The sequence below is a fragment of the Pagrus pagrus genome (genome assembly GCF_965226575.1).
Source record: "Pagrus pagrus genome assembly, chromosome: 2".
In the NCBI taxonomy this organism is placed as follows: Eukaryota; Metazoa; Chordata; class Actinopteri; order Spariformes; family Sparidae; genus Pagrus; species Pagrus pagrus.
Window position 1 is genome coordinate 27,880,454 of NC_140186.1, and position 18,168 is coordinate 27,898,621.

Below are 18,168 nucleotides of genomic sequence, written 5' to 3' on the forward strand. Positions count from 1 at the left end.
ATTAATCAATATCTTCAGTGATTATTGTCCTCCAACTCAAAATTTACAACTCCCCAACTCTGTTGAGACAATTAAACCATTTAAAAATGTACAGCATCCTGGAGTGGAAAGTGATGTCGATTGGCTCATGGCCTGATAAAAAATTGATCCCTGTTTTAAATGAATGTGTGATGCCTCACATCATGAACCAGTGTCCCTTTACATCTTAGACTCCGCCTGCTCAGGCATTAGTAAAGCCACATATGTCATGATGTGATGAGTGCCGTGTCGGACACATGAATACTGCATTCAAATTAGTGTTCCACTTGGGACACTGGCTGCACTCATGACTGAGTTTCTACACTAATGAAGCATCAAAAATTACAAAGTTTTACTGGGAAATTGGAACAAGTTGCTCAGGCCTTTTGAGATTTTGTTCAACATGTTCTTTTCAGGGTTGTATGTTTTTGACCAGAAGTCTAGCGGTCTGTCAGCATGACAACTTTAACAAAAAAAGCGATTTCTGTTAAATATGGTTGACAGCCATTTCAAAGAGACTTCTTCGCTGCAACATTTTGACATGTGATGGGTGTAAATAATTGATATAGGCTAATATCCATCCGCTGCTTCAGTTTCCGTGTCCTGGTACTGTGCACCAATTCTTTTTCTGGTGAAGAGGACAAAACGCCCTGGCTTGTTTGTATGTCTTTAAACCAATCACAATCATCTTGGGCGGCGCTTAACTCAGGATGCGGCGACGGTGCTCCTGCTTGCAAAATAGTGTGCTCAACGGTTGTTGTTGTAGTTGCTGCATGTACAGTAGCAACAGGGATTTTGGAAACAGTAGCATGCAGATAGCGGAAGGAAGAAGAGAATGTCTATTAACAGGTCACAAAACAGATCAATACTCTGTAATACTCTAATAGTTGTGAACAAGAACTGTGTGAATATTGCATTTATCCATTCAAACAACAGATTAGCGTGTATGAAGATTATGATTTTGACACTGCAAAAGTTACAGTAAAAGGATCACCCCTTAAACAAGACCTTGCTTTTGCACTGGCAATATGATCAAACAGTGCTAAAGCAGTTAATTATGCACAGCTACCTCAGAATACTTGTTCCCCATTAGCCTATTGACTGACCTCTAAACTGTAGTGTTTATTTGAATTCTCATATTATTAAACTCAGGGCAAAATCAAGACTATAGTTGAAAGGATATTAAGATGAACCTCGCAGCGCAGAATACTCTCAGCAGAATACTACCTGCAACCCTGTTCTTAGAAATGTATATCAAACTAAACCTTCTTATCGATTATGATAAAAAACATAATAACCAACTGAATTATGTTCAGAAGCATTGTCTTTTTAAGTGAATCGAGTGCAATGTTTATTAACAATAATGGAGTCACAGAGAAGAGGTCGAAATTTTATTTAAGGTGCCCAAAGCACAAGGACTTTGACACCAGAGTCGGGGGTTTGCATCCCAGTTCCCTTCTGTAGCTATAGTTTTAGCCGATGAAAGCACTTGAGGTTTGGCTAAAGGTAAATAATTAATCATGTCTCATGCTTCAAGTAAGTAAGTTCTTTGACTTTTTCTGTAATAACTGAAGTATCGGCATTTTACTGTTTCATTCAGTATCAATATTTTTGCCATTTGCCAGATACGTTAATTATCATTTCTTCATTATGTTGACTGAAAACATAACCCAGTCAACATTACATTTATTTCAAAACATATCTGCTGTTGCAGTTTGATATATATATGTATATATCATTTCTAGGGGACAAGACTTATCTAATCTTCATGTGTGCCAACTACACACCCATTAATATACTGTAACATTATAGCATACAGCTCTATTCAGCTAATTGCTGGTAACTGTTAAACTGTGACAAACAGCCACAGCTGCAGGCTAGAGGTGAAATGCTCAAACCAAATGCTATTTGATTTGAACTGACTGAGGGATTACCTTTCATTGCCATGTGAACATATTCTTCACTTATCTCAGCTGCCTTCATACTGTATTAGTACATGTCACACCCGTGTTATACCTGCTCTAGTCTATTCCCACTGGAGCGTTTTGTGTTATTGAATTGCCTGAAATCAGATTGCTCTCTGATTGGGCAAAGTGGTCATCCTGTGGAGTCATTAAGCTAAATGTAATTGTATTTTCTATACAGTAAACTGACTAAACTAGCTTAACACCTGGATTTAACAACCCACGTCACTCCTATCTATGTTCCTCTTCTCTATGCTGTTTATCTACTGCATATCACTCTCAGCTCAACTGACTAATGTACAGATTTCTGTGTATAAAGTAGCTTCACTGCGAGTATTTTTTGTGCAAATGCATTATTTATACCTTTCTCCCCAGGTATTTAATGGAGAGGCTGCCTTAAATACATTGAACGATTTATCTACTCATCAAAATGGAATATTCGTAATGTTGATGTGCATCTGATTGCAAATTACACACATTATATTCTTATTTTCCTAACAATATTGTTGAAATTATTAGATAATTAATTAATGAATTAGGAGTCAGAAAGTATTTATTTTAAACTAACCTAATAAGTCAATAATTAATTGTTTATCAGGCAAAAATATGTTCTGTTTTAAGCTTGTGGGGGGATTGTGGGGATCTGTTGCTTTTCTCTGTTCTACATCATTGTAAATTAATCTATTTGGGTTTTAAAACATGATATTTCAATATGTCACTTTAAACTATGGAAAGGTGTGGTGGACATCTTTTTTACCATACAGATACCAGACAGTTATTGTCTGATATGTACAGTGTATAGATAAAAGGGTGATGTGACCCACAGGCAAGAAATACATACAGTATATAGTAGGCAGGAGGTCACTGATCTTGTGTGTGCACATGCTGGACTAGGTGTTGTAGAATTAGAGGTGGACTCGGGGTGTCAGGGTATCAAAGGCCAGTTGTCTCCACAGACGTGGTTTTTCCACTTCACTTTATAGCCCCTTTGACTCAGAATTGTGAGGGCAAAAGTTAATGGATCCTTCTGAGTGTGTATCTGTGGGTGTGTGAGCCTTTGTATTGCATCCACTCACCAGTGTGTGCATCTTAATAAACAAGAAGGCAGTAAAGTGGATGAAAGAGCAGCAAAATAATTTTAGAGGCCAACTCTGTTTCAAAATGTTTCCTTCTTCAGGAACTTTTAATAATTTTCTTACCAAGATGATGATGAAACATTTACAAAGAGAACAACCTGAGTCCAGGTAAATGTGAGTCTGTATGCAGGCAGTGGAGAGTTAAAAGTGTGTGTTCCTATGATGTGTGTGTATATATGTGCAGGTGTCCTGTACCTCACCTCTCCACATTAACAGAGTGCTGGTATGACTTACTCCCTGAATAAACTCACTAAATAAAAAATAAATACAATCTGATCCACTTTCAATGACTACACCTTTTCATCCTTCTGTCTTCAAGCCCCTCCCCTCCCCCACCGGTGTTACCATGGAGATGACCAAATGCATATCATATGCATGCATGAGTTTGTGTGGCTTATGTGCTCAGGGCTGGGCGGTAGGCAGAGGGGGAGTGTGGGGAGAGCGGGGCGCGACACAGAAATGTGTTCTACTTAAAATGCTAATTTTACATATTTAATGCCACGGAGCAATTTCTATTGGGAGATGAGCACAGAAGCAGTGAAGCGAAAGGAGAAGGGGGAGAGCACTTATAGCATACACTCGACTGTCCAACAGGAGGGCGGGAGGCGTGGGGGCGGAGGGGACGATGAAAGCACAAATTCCCTTCTCCCCACTTAACTCATTTATTCATCTGTTTGTACCCTCTCCCCTCTCGCTCTCCTGCCCTCATCTCTCTTTCTGTCTCTCAGTGTCCTGAGCCTCCTTATATAATTGTTCTGAGTGTGATGAGACAGATTCACCGACAGTTTCACTTCAGACAGACGCTATCAACCAGAGAGATTCCTTGACCTGTTGTCCAAATACGCTAGCAGACTTGTAATTTGTAAAATGACACAGGACGTCAGAGGGAATAGGATAGAATAGCACTGAATAGAGGATTCATTTGTCATGGAAAGATCATAAAAATCAAGGTAAGTGATCAAACTCTTACAGTATAAATCTATATTGTGTATCAACATGGCAGAACATATATATCACCACCACATCCTCGTCATATCTGACTATTAGTTCAATGTCCCAGCGTTCTCCTGAGGTCTCTTCCTGTTGTGCTCCCTGACCCGAGCTAGCATGCAGCCATCAGTGGTTTCATGGTTGATTACAGCTGTTCCTGGATTACTCCTGTGTTGTTTTTGGGGCTAAAGGTAAAACCAGATTAACTCGACTTTGGATCTGTGAACTCAGCTGGAAGGCCAGAGGGCCGGTTCTCATGGAGAGAGGATGGACACACACATCCACGGGGCATGAGTGTGCACACACTCCAACACACACTGACACACACACACACATATCAAGATATCAAATTAGCAAATGAACCCATGGTATTTTCTAAATTATTTTACTGCTTGATAGAAAATTAAAAATAGCAAATTCCCATAACTTTATCATCACTACTGAGCTTACTACTACTATACACACTTTACCATAAATTGATAAACTAAAAAATAATGTATTTGTAATGTAATGTAAAATCAGAGTTAGAACAGACTGAGACTAGAGAGGTTGAATCTGTGTGTTCGGTGTAATGGCGTTTAATGTCCCCGACAAGCTCTGTAGTCTCATTCAGCCACTCGTTAGCAACTGTCTTTTTTCAGACATGTAAAGGCTTTATAATTAACGTTTTGGGTATTAACTAACATATTTAATTTTGTGAAAATCTCTTAAGCTTGTGTTGACCACGGACCTTATTTCAGGCATCTAACTGAAACCTTTTTATTTTATTCCAACAACAAACCTAACCGGTTATTAACATTTAAAGTTGCCTGGTGGGATCCTGCCTATGCCGGCTGATGTCCGTTGCTGTTAAAATATTTGTTGAATCATCAGTAAATGTACCACATTTAACTTTTATGGATGACTGCAGGTCATTTTGAGATGAATCTAAAAATGGCTATGATGGTATCAACCCATCAGCCCTGTGTTTTAAACTTCTACTGCACTGGCCGGTCCAGCTTCAGCACTTCGTTTAAAGGCTATCTCTTGCTCTACCCATGTCTTGTCTTTACATCTCCAAGCTTTATCCTCTTTGCATACCAGCCCAGAGGCCATCAGCAAAGCTCTCTCAGTACAGTATGTTTCAGAAAGAGTCTTAACTCTCAAACCCTGAGGCCTTCTGCATCACGCTGACAGGTTGCCTCTGCTGTGGAGCTCAGTGGAGCCAGTGAGTCCTGGGTCTCTCTGGCTGATGATGCCCATGGCTGGCTGGAGCTATTGACAGTCCCCGACACTGACAGCAAAGCAATCTGCCTCCAGAGTCCCTGGGCTCACCGTCTGTGTGTGCACTTGTGTGTGCATTTAACTCAAGTCAACTGACTTCCAGTTTCCAAAGCTTTCTGTGTGAAGATGTGGAGTTATTTTAACCCCAAAGCCCCCCTCTCTTGGATCGAGGCTCTCATAAAGGGGTGGTCTGCCTGGCCTACAGGCCTGCTTAGGTTGTTATTCTAGTAACCCATAATGATGGGTCAGGGGAAAAGACAGGCAACAATAAATCCCCAGTGATTAATTTTTCATTGCTGATACAGTTCAAGTGCAATTACAAACATTTATTTGGTAGAAATGATTTTTGTTCTCTCCCGCTGCTGGAGGTTGGCTTAACCATGCTCCCCGTAACCTCCTGTCTGGCTTTGTAGCAGCACTGTCATTATTTCTGTACAACATGGCCTTTTGGTCATAGTAGACTTAAGTAAGCATGCCATCTTGCCAGTCACAGATGTCCTGGACCACTATTTTAGTCTGAGGAAAGACAAATAATGTAAGATAAAACTGACAGGTTAACCTTTTCAATTAGCTCATAGCCATGAGGAAAAACAACGCACACTGTTAATGCAATGTGGCAGGGAGACAATTGAAATATCATCGCGCTCATATCCCGGGGCCTCCACACACTCTATCTCCATGAGATACAGCATAGAAATGCCCAAACAAAACAGCTGGAACTCTATTCCTGTGCATGTCTGCAAAGTTCAACTCGTCGGTGTCAGTAGAGTCTCTCTGTGTCATATGCCTCAATAAAACAATCAGCCATAAAGAGCACACACACAAACACACACACACCTCAGTGAGTGGCCTGCTAGACACACACAGTTTCCCCAATCCTCCCACAGGCACCAGTCCAGCCCATGAGGTCATCGCCTGCCGAGACCCAGGATTATAACTCCAAAGGGACCCTTGGAAGCATGTGGTTATACGTTCTGACAGCCCTGCAGCCTGATTAAGCCCCCTGTTTGCTAACGCTAATGCTAAGCTAATATTAGCTTTGTTGTCAGTCGAAAGGTGCCTTTTTCAATAGCTCCGGCCAGGCTAAGCTATGGTAGGCTAAGCTAAAGCTATGCTAATTTCCCCCAGTGCACCTCTCTGTTTCCTATCCAAATGACTTAACTCAGTGTGAGAGATTCATCATCATGTAATAAGCTCAATGCACTGAGCTAACAGAGGATCACTTTGGTCTAATACAAGATTAAGGAGGGTCATATGCAGAGGATTTAAGTTTAACTAGTTTATTGGCTGAAGGGAACAAGACTGAAAAGGGTGAAGCGTGAGGAAACATGCTTAATGTTGCTGCTTGCCTTCAGGATAAAACTTACTTATCCAGCTGAATGAGCTGAATTGTACAGCACTTGTTTTAGTACATTAACACGAAGCCTTAATCTTCAATCAAAATTCAGCATTAATCTTTTACCAGTCTATAATGACTGCAACAGTCAAGAAACATATTGTTTGCATTTTGTATAGCTCAATTCAAACAAAATTCAAGCCCATGGATTCAATCATGCTTGGTCAAATTATTACTTCAACCAAGGTTTTCAGTCACATTTGATTTGCATGAGGTGCAGCTCAAGAAATATTTTTGAAAGATTTCTCAAACAAATTGCAAGTAAGAGCATTTGTGATTTTCTTATGACTTGTACTGAAATGGGTAAATATGGCCCTTGCATCCCATGATTGTGCATTTCAACACATACAGTATTTTGATTTGATTGAAGTCTAGATCCATATAAACTTTTTAAAAATGTTTTATGAACAGTATTCTGTTGTTTTTATCATAATGTAATAAATCATCACAGTTTGCTCATTTTGAGCTCTAACAGTTAATAGTCCATTATGTTTTCCATTGTTGACATGATAAATGTTGCTTTCTTAGTAGCTTTTTGGCATACTTATCTTCTAAAACTGGCATACCACCTCTCTCAGTTGAGTTTATTATAAGACTGTCACTGGCAGTGCAACCACAAATGTGGCCAAATGTCATGAAACAGAAACTGACTACTATCCCAAGAGGATCACCTTCTCACAGTAAGCACACACACTGTGCTCTACATGCTGAATATTGTCAAGTCAGCAGACTATTTTCATGTTTGCAAAACTTCAATATTAAATTTTATTTGTTGCATCGAGACTGATCCTGTAGTGCAGATACCATTTCTCACTCTCTCCTTCTCTCTCAATACACTGTGCCCATCAGCCCTCTGAGTGCTTGGTGGTTTTAACATCAATTAAAATCCCAGCGCCACTTGCTGAGCTGCACTGTGCACTGTCACATCGTGTTGAGTGATCTCACGGTGTGATGAGCTGTGACGAAAAGCTCCATAGTGTTTCTCTGCAGTGCACACATTGACAGACACAAAAAAAATCCTCTCCCTCTTGCTGTATGTAAACATGCAAACAGTTGTTTCTAACATAAAGTCATTATAATCACTGTTCTTGTGTATACACAGATTTGAAGAGATTCATGCATGCCTGCACAAGCAAACACAATTACCAGATAATAAGCTTTGGCTGAGAAATCAAATAGAAAATGTCATTTAACACGATGAGAGAAGAGAGAGAGAGACTTGTGTGAGAGAAATCAACCATCATCATCTCCATCCGTACGAGTTCTCCGCTTCATTCTCCCCGTCCTAACACATCGCCCCGTAAACAGGCCAACAGCTCAACCCAACGCCACCACGTGTTATCCCAGAGTGTCTGCTTACGCCTCCATGGGTCTAATCAGCTCTGACAAACCAAATATCTCTGGAGAGTTTACGCCACTTGGTTTGACTTGCCGGTTGACTTCTAACTACACAGCAGATTGCATGGCTTTGAGGTCAGTTGCTTTTCCAGGAGTCACGTGAATCTAAGTGAATCATAATCTTGTGTTATTTAGTGTTTTTCTCCTCATAGTTAAAGTAAAGTTAAAGAAGGAAAACCATTTAAAATGAAAAAAAAAAAAAATACTTCCATCCATTCATCCACATCTACACTTTTCACTGAGATAATGCAGAAAAATGCAGAAAAGGGTCAAAGCTGATGATTTTAACAAAATCCTTTTTTTCCAATGGTTTTAATGATTGTTCCATACTGACTGGATAGGAACAAGATGACTGAACTAAATGTTCATTTTTATAGTCAAAGCGTAAGAAGTAGATGAGCATCATCATCATCACCGTGGCTATCTGTGTGTTCAGTGAAGCTGACTGCGTACTCTCACATACTCTTGCATGACAGCTAAAGTAGCTCCGTCTAACGGGACGGATGTTCCCTGCCATTTGCCTTCAGGGCTTTTCCTCATTCTCTCTCTTCCTCACTGACTTTTAAAGTGTTCTTCTGTTTTTTTTTCCATTTCTCCTTGAGGAAACATGACCAACACAGCCTGGCTTGCGAGAGAGCAAGGCCACTGATCTTAATGTCTGTTTAGTGAGTTATCGCGGCCCTGCCAAAGTCTTCGGCCAGCTTACACGTCATTCAGTAAAAAACAGGTTGAAGTGGGGCTGGGGGAAGTTAGCATTTAAATGCGGCCTCTTCTTGATGTCCTCCAGATTTGAGTATCTATTTTCTAAAAAAAAAACTGCAATGTAAAGAAAAAAATAAAGTCCCATTTCCATGTTAGTATGGTTCTGATTAAGGCTTAACGGCTCCCCAAGTCACGTACACTGAAAACCCTTATTCCAAAGAGTGGTGCTGAAAATGTAGTTATCCTTATGATTTAGTAAGAATTTCTGACCCAGTACAAGAGCAATTACAATACAGTTTCCTCTTTTCCAAAATCAGTAGCCTAATTCAATTTCAAGAAAGTGCACTGACCATTAGTAGGTTGCTACTTGAAAGCAGTCTTTTGCTCAGATATGCTGCATATCCACCAACAAACAAACAGACATAAAATCTTCCGGTAAGGTCGACGATATGTTCAGTCTAAGAAATGGAAGCTATATAAGAAGCTCATACTTGTACGTATTTCTGTGCCTTTCCTCCCACATTGGTATCAGTTTCAGGTGCCTTTTTCTTCTTTCCCACTGAGCCCACTACTGTTCGGTAGACATGTGTAATAATAACAATATTGCATGGTCTACTTCCCACCATTGCATAAGGAATAGAGGGGGAGATGGACTTGAGAAGCAGCAGGAAGAGAAGGAACATCAGAGGCCTCGGGGTAACAACCACCTAATTGAATTGCATTTTACTTCGCTGCTTTCCACTAAAAGGATTGGAGGTTGAGGAAAAGATTGGAGACATAAGAAAATGAATAAAAACACTTTTACCTGAATGGTGCAAAGGCCAATTCAGAGCATTCTCTGGAAAGACGGATACAAAAGACATCGCTGAGTTATGAACACTGCATGGTCCATTATATCTCTTGAACTCAAACAACAATAAAAAAAATATTTACTGCAAGTCCTGACATTTATGTTGAATGACATTTCAACTCCAGCATTTGACTTCATCACCCCAATTTAACATCAGTCAGACAGTGAATCAGACATATCTAAAAGATGCCTCAGGTGAGTCTTCTGACTGCCCGTCCATGAAGAAATTTCAGACGTCTGTTAGGATTCTAAAAAAAAGTCCTGAGTACACAACCACATTATTTTAACTTCATATGCCGTTTTCCAAATGCACCTAAAGTTTGATCTCAATTTGGTTTGCGGTGAAACACATAATAATGGCATGTCCTCCGACCTTTTTTCTTCCCTTCATTAACTCTGCTCACTTCGTCTCTGAATCATCATGACTAATACTAAAAATACAGCTCCCCAGAAGTTTGCTCCTCCGCCTTTATATTTGTTTCAGTGACCACATAGCTTTGGGGTATTTCACTGTGAAAGAGACAGCCAGAACATATTTTGGAAAAATATGTGTATTTCTCTGTTTGGTCCAGTGTACATTTGCATTAATGTGTTGTGTGTTTGTGTTTCATTAACCCTTGATCCTCAAAGCACTTGCATGACCAACTGCTAGGGGTAATGGTATGCGTATTTATCCCTTATTGCTCAAAACCATACACTGGATTCAATATATGACTTGGTATGGCCTAGGCTTGCCATGGTAGTCAGTTATGCACGGTGTTCAGGTCTACAGCATTTTCACACTGAATACATTAAGTGACCACCATCTTTTTGCTTTTTATATATAAATAAAACAAATGTACTTAAGTGTTTTGTTACACATTTCACCTTTGAATTGTACTTGGCCATATTGTGATTTACATAATAATTTGAATAATTGTGTAGACCTAGATAATAATGGTGCTCCGTCCGCTGGACATGTAAACTGTTGGCTGAAACACCAGATAAAAGTTCTTAAGGCAATACATTAAAATGTTAAGGCTGTGTTCAAATCTTGACATGATGTAAGTGCTCCACCCAGACAGCTTTGGCAGCATATCAGTTGTTGACTGGTGGCCAAAAAATTCTTGTAAGACCACAGCTCATATAGTTTACATTATTGGCATGGCAAATTAAAAAAGAAAGACGAAAGTCTATTACTGTATTAGCCCCTGTTAAGGAGTAAATTATAGCAACAATGGATAAAGATTAGTCATTGCATGATGTTGTTTAACCCGAGTCAGGTAACATTATGTCAGGAAATGGTTGCATCCTGTGTGATGGTACCGCTAGGCAGAAGGAAGTCCTTCTCCCCACAGTGTTCAAGCACTCATTATAACAATGACCAACATCATAGGAAACTGTGTGCAGTCTGACTCAGAGAGTTTGGCATTTAAGAATAATATGCTCAGAGTGCCTGAACCTCAGTGTGTTCCTTCCCATTCACAGAGTTGTATTCAAATTGGGCCAATACACACGTACTGTCTGTGTTTACTTACTGACCATTATCCAGATGTTTCAGTCCCTTTATGTCACACAGCATGAATAGCCCATGAGACACTGTTTAGTGTTCATATTTTTGAAAGTACAGAAATCTAATATTTTGTTTTCCCTGCTGTACTGAGAACATACTGAGCTCATGACCACATCAAATAGTGAATTCTGTGTAGCATTAGAGGCCGACTTATCTCTCTCTTAGTCTTCTGTGATATTGTATATGAAATATTGCTTTCATGAACTGTGACATAAAATGCACAGACCTAGTTAAAATTAATTTCAAAACCAGCTTATTTCTATCATAGATTCCCATGTTGTGTATGCTATATGTGTGTGAGAAGGTGCCGACAGAAGTTGCCCTAGGAAATCGATGTAATCACACGCAAATGGTGCATAGCTGTGTCCAATTTCACACGCTTTGTTGCTGCTTACGGCTACCCTGCTCTGACCTCTAACCCCTTCTGCAACCAGACACTGGTTGTTGTGGTGCAATGCTATGGCAACAACACTCCCACCAAATCAAAAGCAGATACTTTCTTTCAGCAAATCATGAGCAATGAAGTTCAACTTTATGAGAAAGACCAATGAGCTATTTAAAAGGAAATCAAGGTTACTAGTTGTAGAACTGATTACACTGGTGATGATAGTCATGCATCTAGATAATTTTATCTTGTAAATTGAATGGGTTAAAATTATTTGACTGAAAAACACCAATAAAGCTTAAGACTCATTCCAAAACTTCCCAAAAGCCAGCCAGAGAGGCTATGAGAGACCGTGTGAAAGCAGATGATGGAAAATGTCTTACATTTTTTTATTCTCTTCTTCTCCTTTACAGGTCTTTGCACACAAAAAAAGAAAAAAGACTTCTTTTTCAAAACAAACAAAGGGGAAAGCAGAACGAGGGCTAAACAAACTGAGTACTGGTGAAACTGCCACCTCTTAAAAGAGCTTAAGCTGGCAAATTAGTTTTGGGGTCAGACCCTGGCTCTGTTCTATTGTCTGCCGTGACACCAGTTCGTCATGCCTCTGCAGAGAAAATCAAATAAAACAATAGCAGCATAACAGGAAAGATCAGTCGATGTTGTAGTAAATCCTCGTGATGGCTTTTGTAGGAGTTATGGATGGGTAGCCATGAGAGTGTTTAGTAAAGGAAGTGACTCAGAGAAATGTCCAACTGTGTGCTGCTCACACAAGGTCTTAGTTATCACACTTAGTTAGACAGTAAAAAAAAACACTTAACAAAAAAGGATGTTTCAACTTCAAGCAGAAAATTGAACACATTAATAGTTTTTAAGACATTGGACGTTTCAGTTCATACAGGTAGACAGTGACCAAGAAAAGAAGAACTGACTGATCAATTAATCGACTGTTTCCTCTGTACTGCGTAGTTGTTTGTTGTTAAAAGAGGAGTTACCAGCTGCAGATTAAAGTTGTAACTGTTTCAAACTTTGGGATACTTCATGTTCACAGTACTCTTGTGGCTGCTCACCTAAATAGGATTGTCTGTTCAATTCATAAATCGAGCTTTGCTGCAAGACTGCATTTGCCCTTTCCACACACACACACACACACACACACACACACACACACACACACACACACACACACAGACACACACACTGAAGCATACATACACCTCATTCAGTTACTCATGCACCCTACCGCCCCCACATACACATACACACAGCCTACTGTTCCTCTGCCCTTACTGTGTGCACGTCCAGTGGCAGGCCAGAGTCTGTAATTGCTGCCTCTGTGGCATGGACAGACAGGCGGACTGGGGATTGGAGATGACACGCACCCATTATTAGTGAACCAAGTGCTGTTTTTGCAATTACCGAGGGTTTGGCTGAGCACACTGAATCAGACTCTGGGATTCTCTATTCAGGAGCCATTTCAACTCCAACTGGCTGCACAGCTTCTGTTGGCCCCTGCCTAAACAGCACTGGGCTGGGCCTCTCTGAGAGCCTGTAAACTGGTTCTGATGGGGTTTGGAAAGGATAAGTGAAACAGGTCTTCACTTTTTGAACGGTCTAAATCAAGAGTCCTACAATCCAATTCTTTTCTTTCTTTTTTGTAGAGGCAGCACTCAGGTGGGAGATGCAGGCAGGTTATACAAGTGGACATCCTGGAGGCAGTGCAGACAGGACAGAGCGGGTTAGGCTGGGCTCACACAACAGGACTTTTGAAATCCTAACCGACTGTGAAATTGGGTTGCATCACGCACACATAGGGACAATCTTCACAGATGTTCTTCTCTATAATATCCAACCAGCACACACCAGTACAAGACTTGAGAATAATGGCGCATTACACACACTAGAGGATATTAAGATTATTGTGCCCAAGGGAGCAATGCAGCAGCTCACGTGACCTCTAATGTAAATAAACTTGCTGTAGTACAGTTAATACTTTGCATTGAGAAAAAACAAAAGCGAAAGAAACAAATCTGGATGATAAAATGTTCTGGAAGACGCGGTCAACATGGGCTGTGTAATCTTCAATGAGAACAGGAGGTGAGATTTTAACTGTCAGTTTTATTAAACTGTAGTATGCCACAGTAGGTAACTTTAGTCTCAAGAGCTAGATTTGTTTATCTTTGCCTGGCAACACTGTCACCTGCTCCGGGATAATCTTGGCTGACCTTCGCCACTGACCAGGCTCTCCGCCCTGATTTTTCCTGCGCTCGTTGGGAGGGATGAATCAAGAATAAATCAGCATGATACTATCCACCCTTAAACTCAACATCTTCACCATCTATCACATAATTTTTAAGGTGACACAGAACATCAACACAGAGGGATTTATCAGTTACTACACAAAGACAGTGCTGAAACAGGGAGTCTTCATCACCTGTAAAATGATCTTGGAAAACTTTTGTCAATGTGTGCTGGGATAAAATCAGTCAATAGCTTGCTTTTATTGTGACGATTGAGGCAAATTGTGATTTGGGATATTGGGGTATATCAATGAAATTGACTTGAGATTTTCTCCATTCAGGCTATAATGAACTGTTACTTGCTGACAAAGAAAATACAGAGAGATAGATAACAGATTGTAAGCAGGCAGGCCGACTGACTGATTACCTGTCTAGATTTTGCCTAAGTGTTGGCTGTTGGCCGAATGACCAGACATTACATTTCCAGCCGGAAAACTTTCTTACCGTTTCAAGACACATCACCGTCACTTTTCAGATCTTGGTTGTTTTTAACCATATCTTTTAACTGGATGAAGGATTTTAGTCACCGGGTGTCTTAAGTTATCAGAGAAACAAGCTAAGTGTCTGTTTGGAGGGAGCAGATGGATAATTCAGTTCCTGGTACAAAAAAAACCTTGAACCATGAACCTAAAAACAACCTCAGTACCTAGAAACCAGTTGACCTAATCGGAGCGGCACCTCAGCTCGCAGACCCTCCCCGTAAAAACACTGATTTTCAACATGAAACTGTATAATTCAGCGTTTTTACCCATTTTAATCATCAGGTTCACGAGGAGGTAGAGGTGACCTCTGCAGATAATTTGGTCCTCTGTAAAACCTCCTGAATGATGAACACTGAAGGAATCTAAACCTGAAAATAAATAAAAATACAAATATTATATTGTGAAGCAGCATGTAGTACAGTGCACTTAATGGTAAACAGAAGTCAGGATTGAAAGTGTCATTTATGAAAACACTTAAAATTCTAAGGAATTTTTCGAGGAGCGACAAAAGGCATTCAAGCCACAGTACATGACAGAATATAAACCCATCAGTAAAAAAGTAACTGAACAATCAGCACACATATTGTGCAGCTGTGTATTCTCAGGTAGAGGAGTTCCCAGGAAGTCTAGACATACATATTAGTTCTGCCCAGCAGGTCAGTAAGAGAGGGGGGCTGACTCGGAGACAGCTAGCCGTTCAGGCATGAGGAGGGTTTGAACCTAGCTCAGTCTATACGGCCCGGTGCTGGGGCTGAGGTTGTGGTTGTGGTTGTTGTGCCGGCAGCCAGTGGCTGCTGCGTACCTGCAATCTCCTTGATGATAATGCAACATGGCAGCCCCGAGGGCAGAGCCCATACAACTTTCTCAGCCCTCTCTGAGTAATTGGTGACCTCTGAACCTGCCCTTCGTATAAAGGGAGGGAGGGTAGGGGTAAGGGGATACAAGGGGAGGAGGGGGAGACAGGACAAGGGATAGTCAACAGAGACACTAGAAAAAGGGGAGACATAAAGAGGAAAGGAGGACAGAGGGCAGGACAAAGAAAAATCAAGGAGACGCGAGCTGGGAGGAAAAGGTTAATCTCTTTTACCGTGGATAGTCTGAAAGTTCAACAGAGACAGAAAAAGTCTGCAGCCCAGTTGTGTTTATCACACATTGAGGGCAAATGGGAGACCCTTCACCTCCAGTCTGTCCTTTAACTACATATTCTGTCAGTCTACTGTATTTCAAACAATGTTTGAGACTTTAAACTAGTAAGATGAGATCATATGCTGAACCAACCATCTTTCATCTAAAGAATAAAGCTGTACAGAGCCAGAATGGTTTTACCAGACATTTTTAGAGAGATCATACTTGCTACTTGGATCCTGGGCGTACAAAACACATCACTTTGACACCAGAGGCAAGAAGTGATGTTCACATGTACTTTGTTTAAGGCAACTGAAACACTTGTTAAGCTTGGGAAGATATTGTGGTTTGGGGTAAATGACCACACAAAAAGTAAAAACTTTTTTCTTGTGCTTCGAGTAAGCATTGTATTTTTGAGTTTTAAAACAAGACCATAAACTTTCCCTGACGTTAATCAAGTGCCTCAAGTCTTCTTCTGCTGTATTCATGTCATGTTTACTAAAATTACCCGTGTCTGAATTGTAAATAGAGCACCCCACCCAAGTCTTAATCATGACTGGGAAATGCAGATTTTTCTGAAAGGTTCAATTTATTCAATGTTGTGCTTGGTAATACAGAAGTGCTTGAAAAAGTAATCACACAACAAATAGGTAGGTATATGGTACTTAAGGAAATGCAGCAGCAACACTGCATTGTTGGATGGGTAAAAAAAAAGATTAAGTAGATCAGCTGAACAACAAAAAGCCAGTTGCATCAATGCAGGCTGTCACCTCAAAACACTGACTTGGTTTTGAAAGCAACAATTAACGCACCACCATAGATTTAAATATGCAGTGCATCCATATGGTACTAAGATACTCTTTGTCCTTAGAGCTTTATATAAAGCTGTCTATTCTTTACCCTCAATCCTCTATGTTCCCTGTCTCTGTCTTTATCTTTAGTATCTTACATGTTGGTCTGTTTCACTGCATTCATTGCTCTGGCCCTGTCTGTGTGGGTTTTTCTATGCAGTATGAATCCATTTGTCTCCACTGACGGAAAATAATTGCAAAGCAAACAAATCATCTCTGCCACATTGAGCAGGCCTCTACTCCTGGGGCATAGCAGCTAGATAGCTACAGGAATGAAAGACAGACCGACACAGAGAGGAACAGAGAGAGAAAAGAGGGAGAGGAGAAGAGAAAGATGGAGAAAGTTCAGAGCAAAGTGGTTTGGCATTTGCATTATATGTGCAGAGTGTTAAAACGGGTTATGTTAGAGAAACTGCTGCAGTCAGATTGAAAGTGACTACTTTCTGCGAGAGAGAGAGAGAGAAAGAGAGAGAGAGGGAGAGAGGGAGAGAGAGAGAGAGAGAGGGGGAGAGACCAAAGACCTCAGTAGAAGTCTGCCAGATGGAAACTCACTCCAGGAACATAAGGAGGAGACATCTGGGAACACACTGCCTTGGAAAGAAGATAATTATAGCATGATTCAAAAATGTCCTTTTCAAAAAGAAAGAGTACATCATAACTGTTCATGCTAACTATAAAATTAGCAACAGGGTTAATTGATGAGGCAATAAGTATGCCTTGGAAATAGAGACGTTGCTGAAGTTTTATGAGAAAGTATATCGAGGCTCCTTTAAGATGAACTCTGATTGTATTTATCTGGGAGATCTCATCAAGATCAGCCATGTCTATAGAGACACCAGAGAGACTGACCCCCGCCCAAACTGTAGATTCTGCTTTGATAAAATCTACCATAAAGAGAAAGCTTCCACACAATAGATTATCTTGAGAAACAAATTATATTCTGCGATTAGCAAGATGAAGATGGAAGTTTTATAACTTAAGAATAACAACAAAGCTAACCAGCAATATATTAATGATAATTGATATATCTGACGACCTAAGAATTAGACTCAAAAATCTACTTTTTTCAGAAAAGCTTTAAGAGTTTGCCTACATAGTGTTGTTTTAATTGCCCACCTTAATGCACACACACTAGCATGCCTTGCCTTTCTGTTTCTCTCTCGATTGATTATCTCTACTCTATATCAGCAATGTTATCTGCCTTCTTTGTCAGCAGGAAAAGTTAAAAAAACACACCTGTCGTTTAGGATTTTTTCACCTGTGATTCTGTTGTCATAAGAGTAGGTGAGCTGTGTGGAGGAAGATTGCTGTTAATTTTGTAGCCGATCAAAACAAACGTTGACTGAATTACATCACAACAACCAGATGCACTGTTTGTACAAAACAACAGCATATGTAGGCCTACATTAAATAGGAGAGGTTGCATCACCATCAGTGCATTTACAGGAGGGAAGTAATACCAGAGAGCATCTCTATTTCTGTCTGCAGAGCATATGTGATTGACAGTAGAAGGGAGGAGAAAGCGATCGCTCATTGTCACCTTGTTAAACAATCACAAATGGCGTCGTTCCCATGGACAGATTAAAAAAAGAAAAGTAGCCTATAAAATGCTTAAATGGGTTGCCAAATATAATTGGGCAGCCTTCCCAAGTAAAATGTATGTGTGGGAAACACTGGTCTGACACTTTAAGAGATTATAATGTAGAAAAAGATGCTTTGGAAAATGTATAATTAAGTTATACATAAATTAGATTTCCAG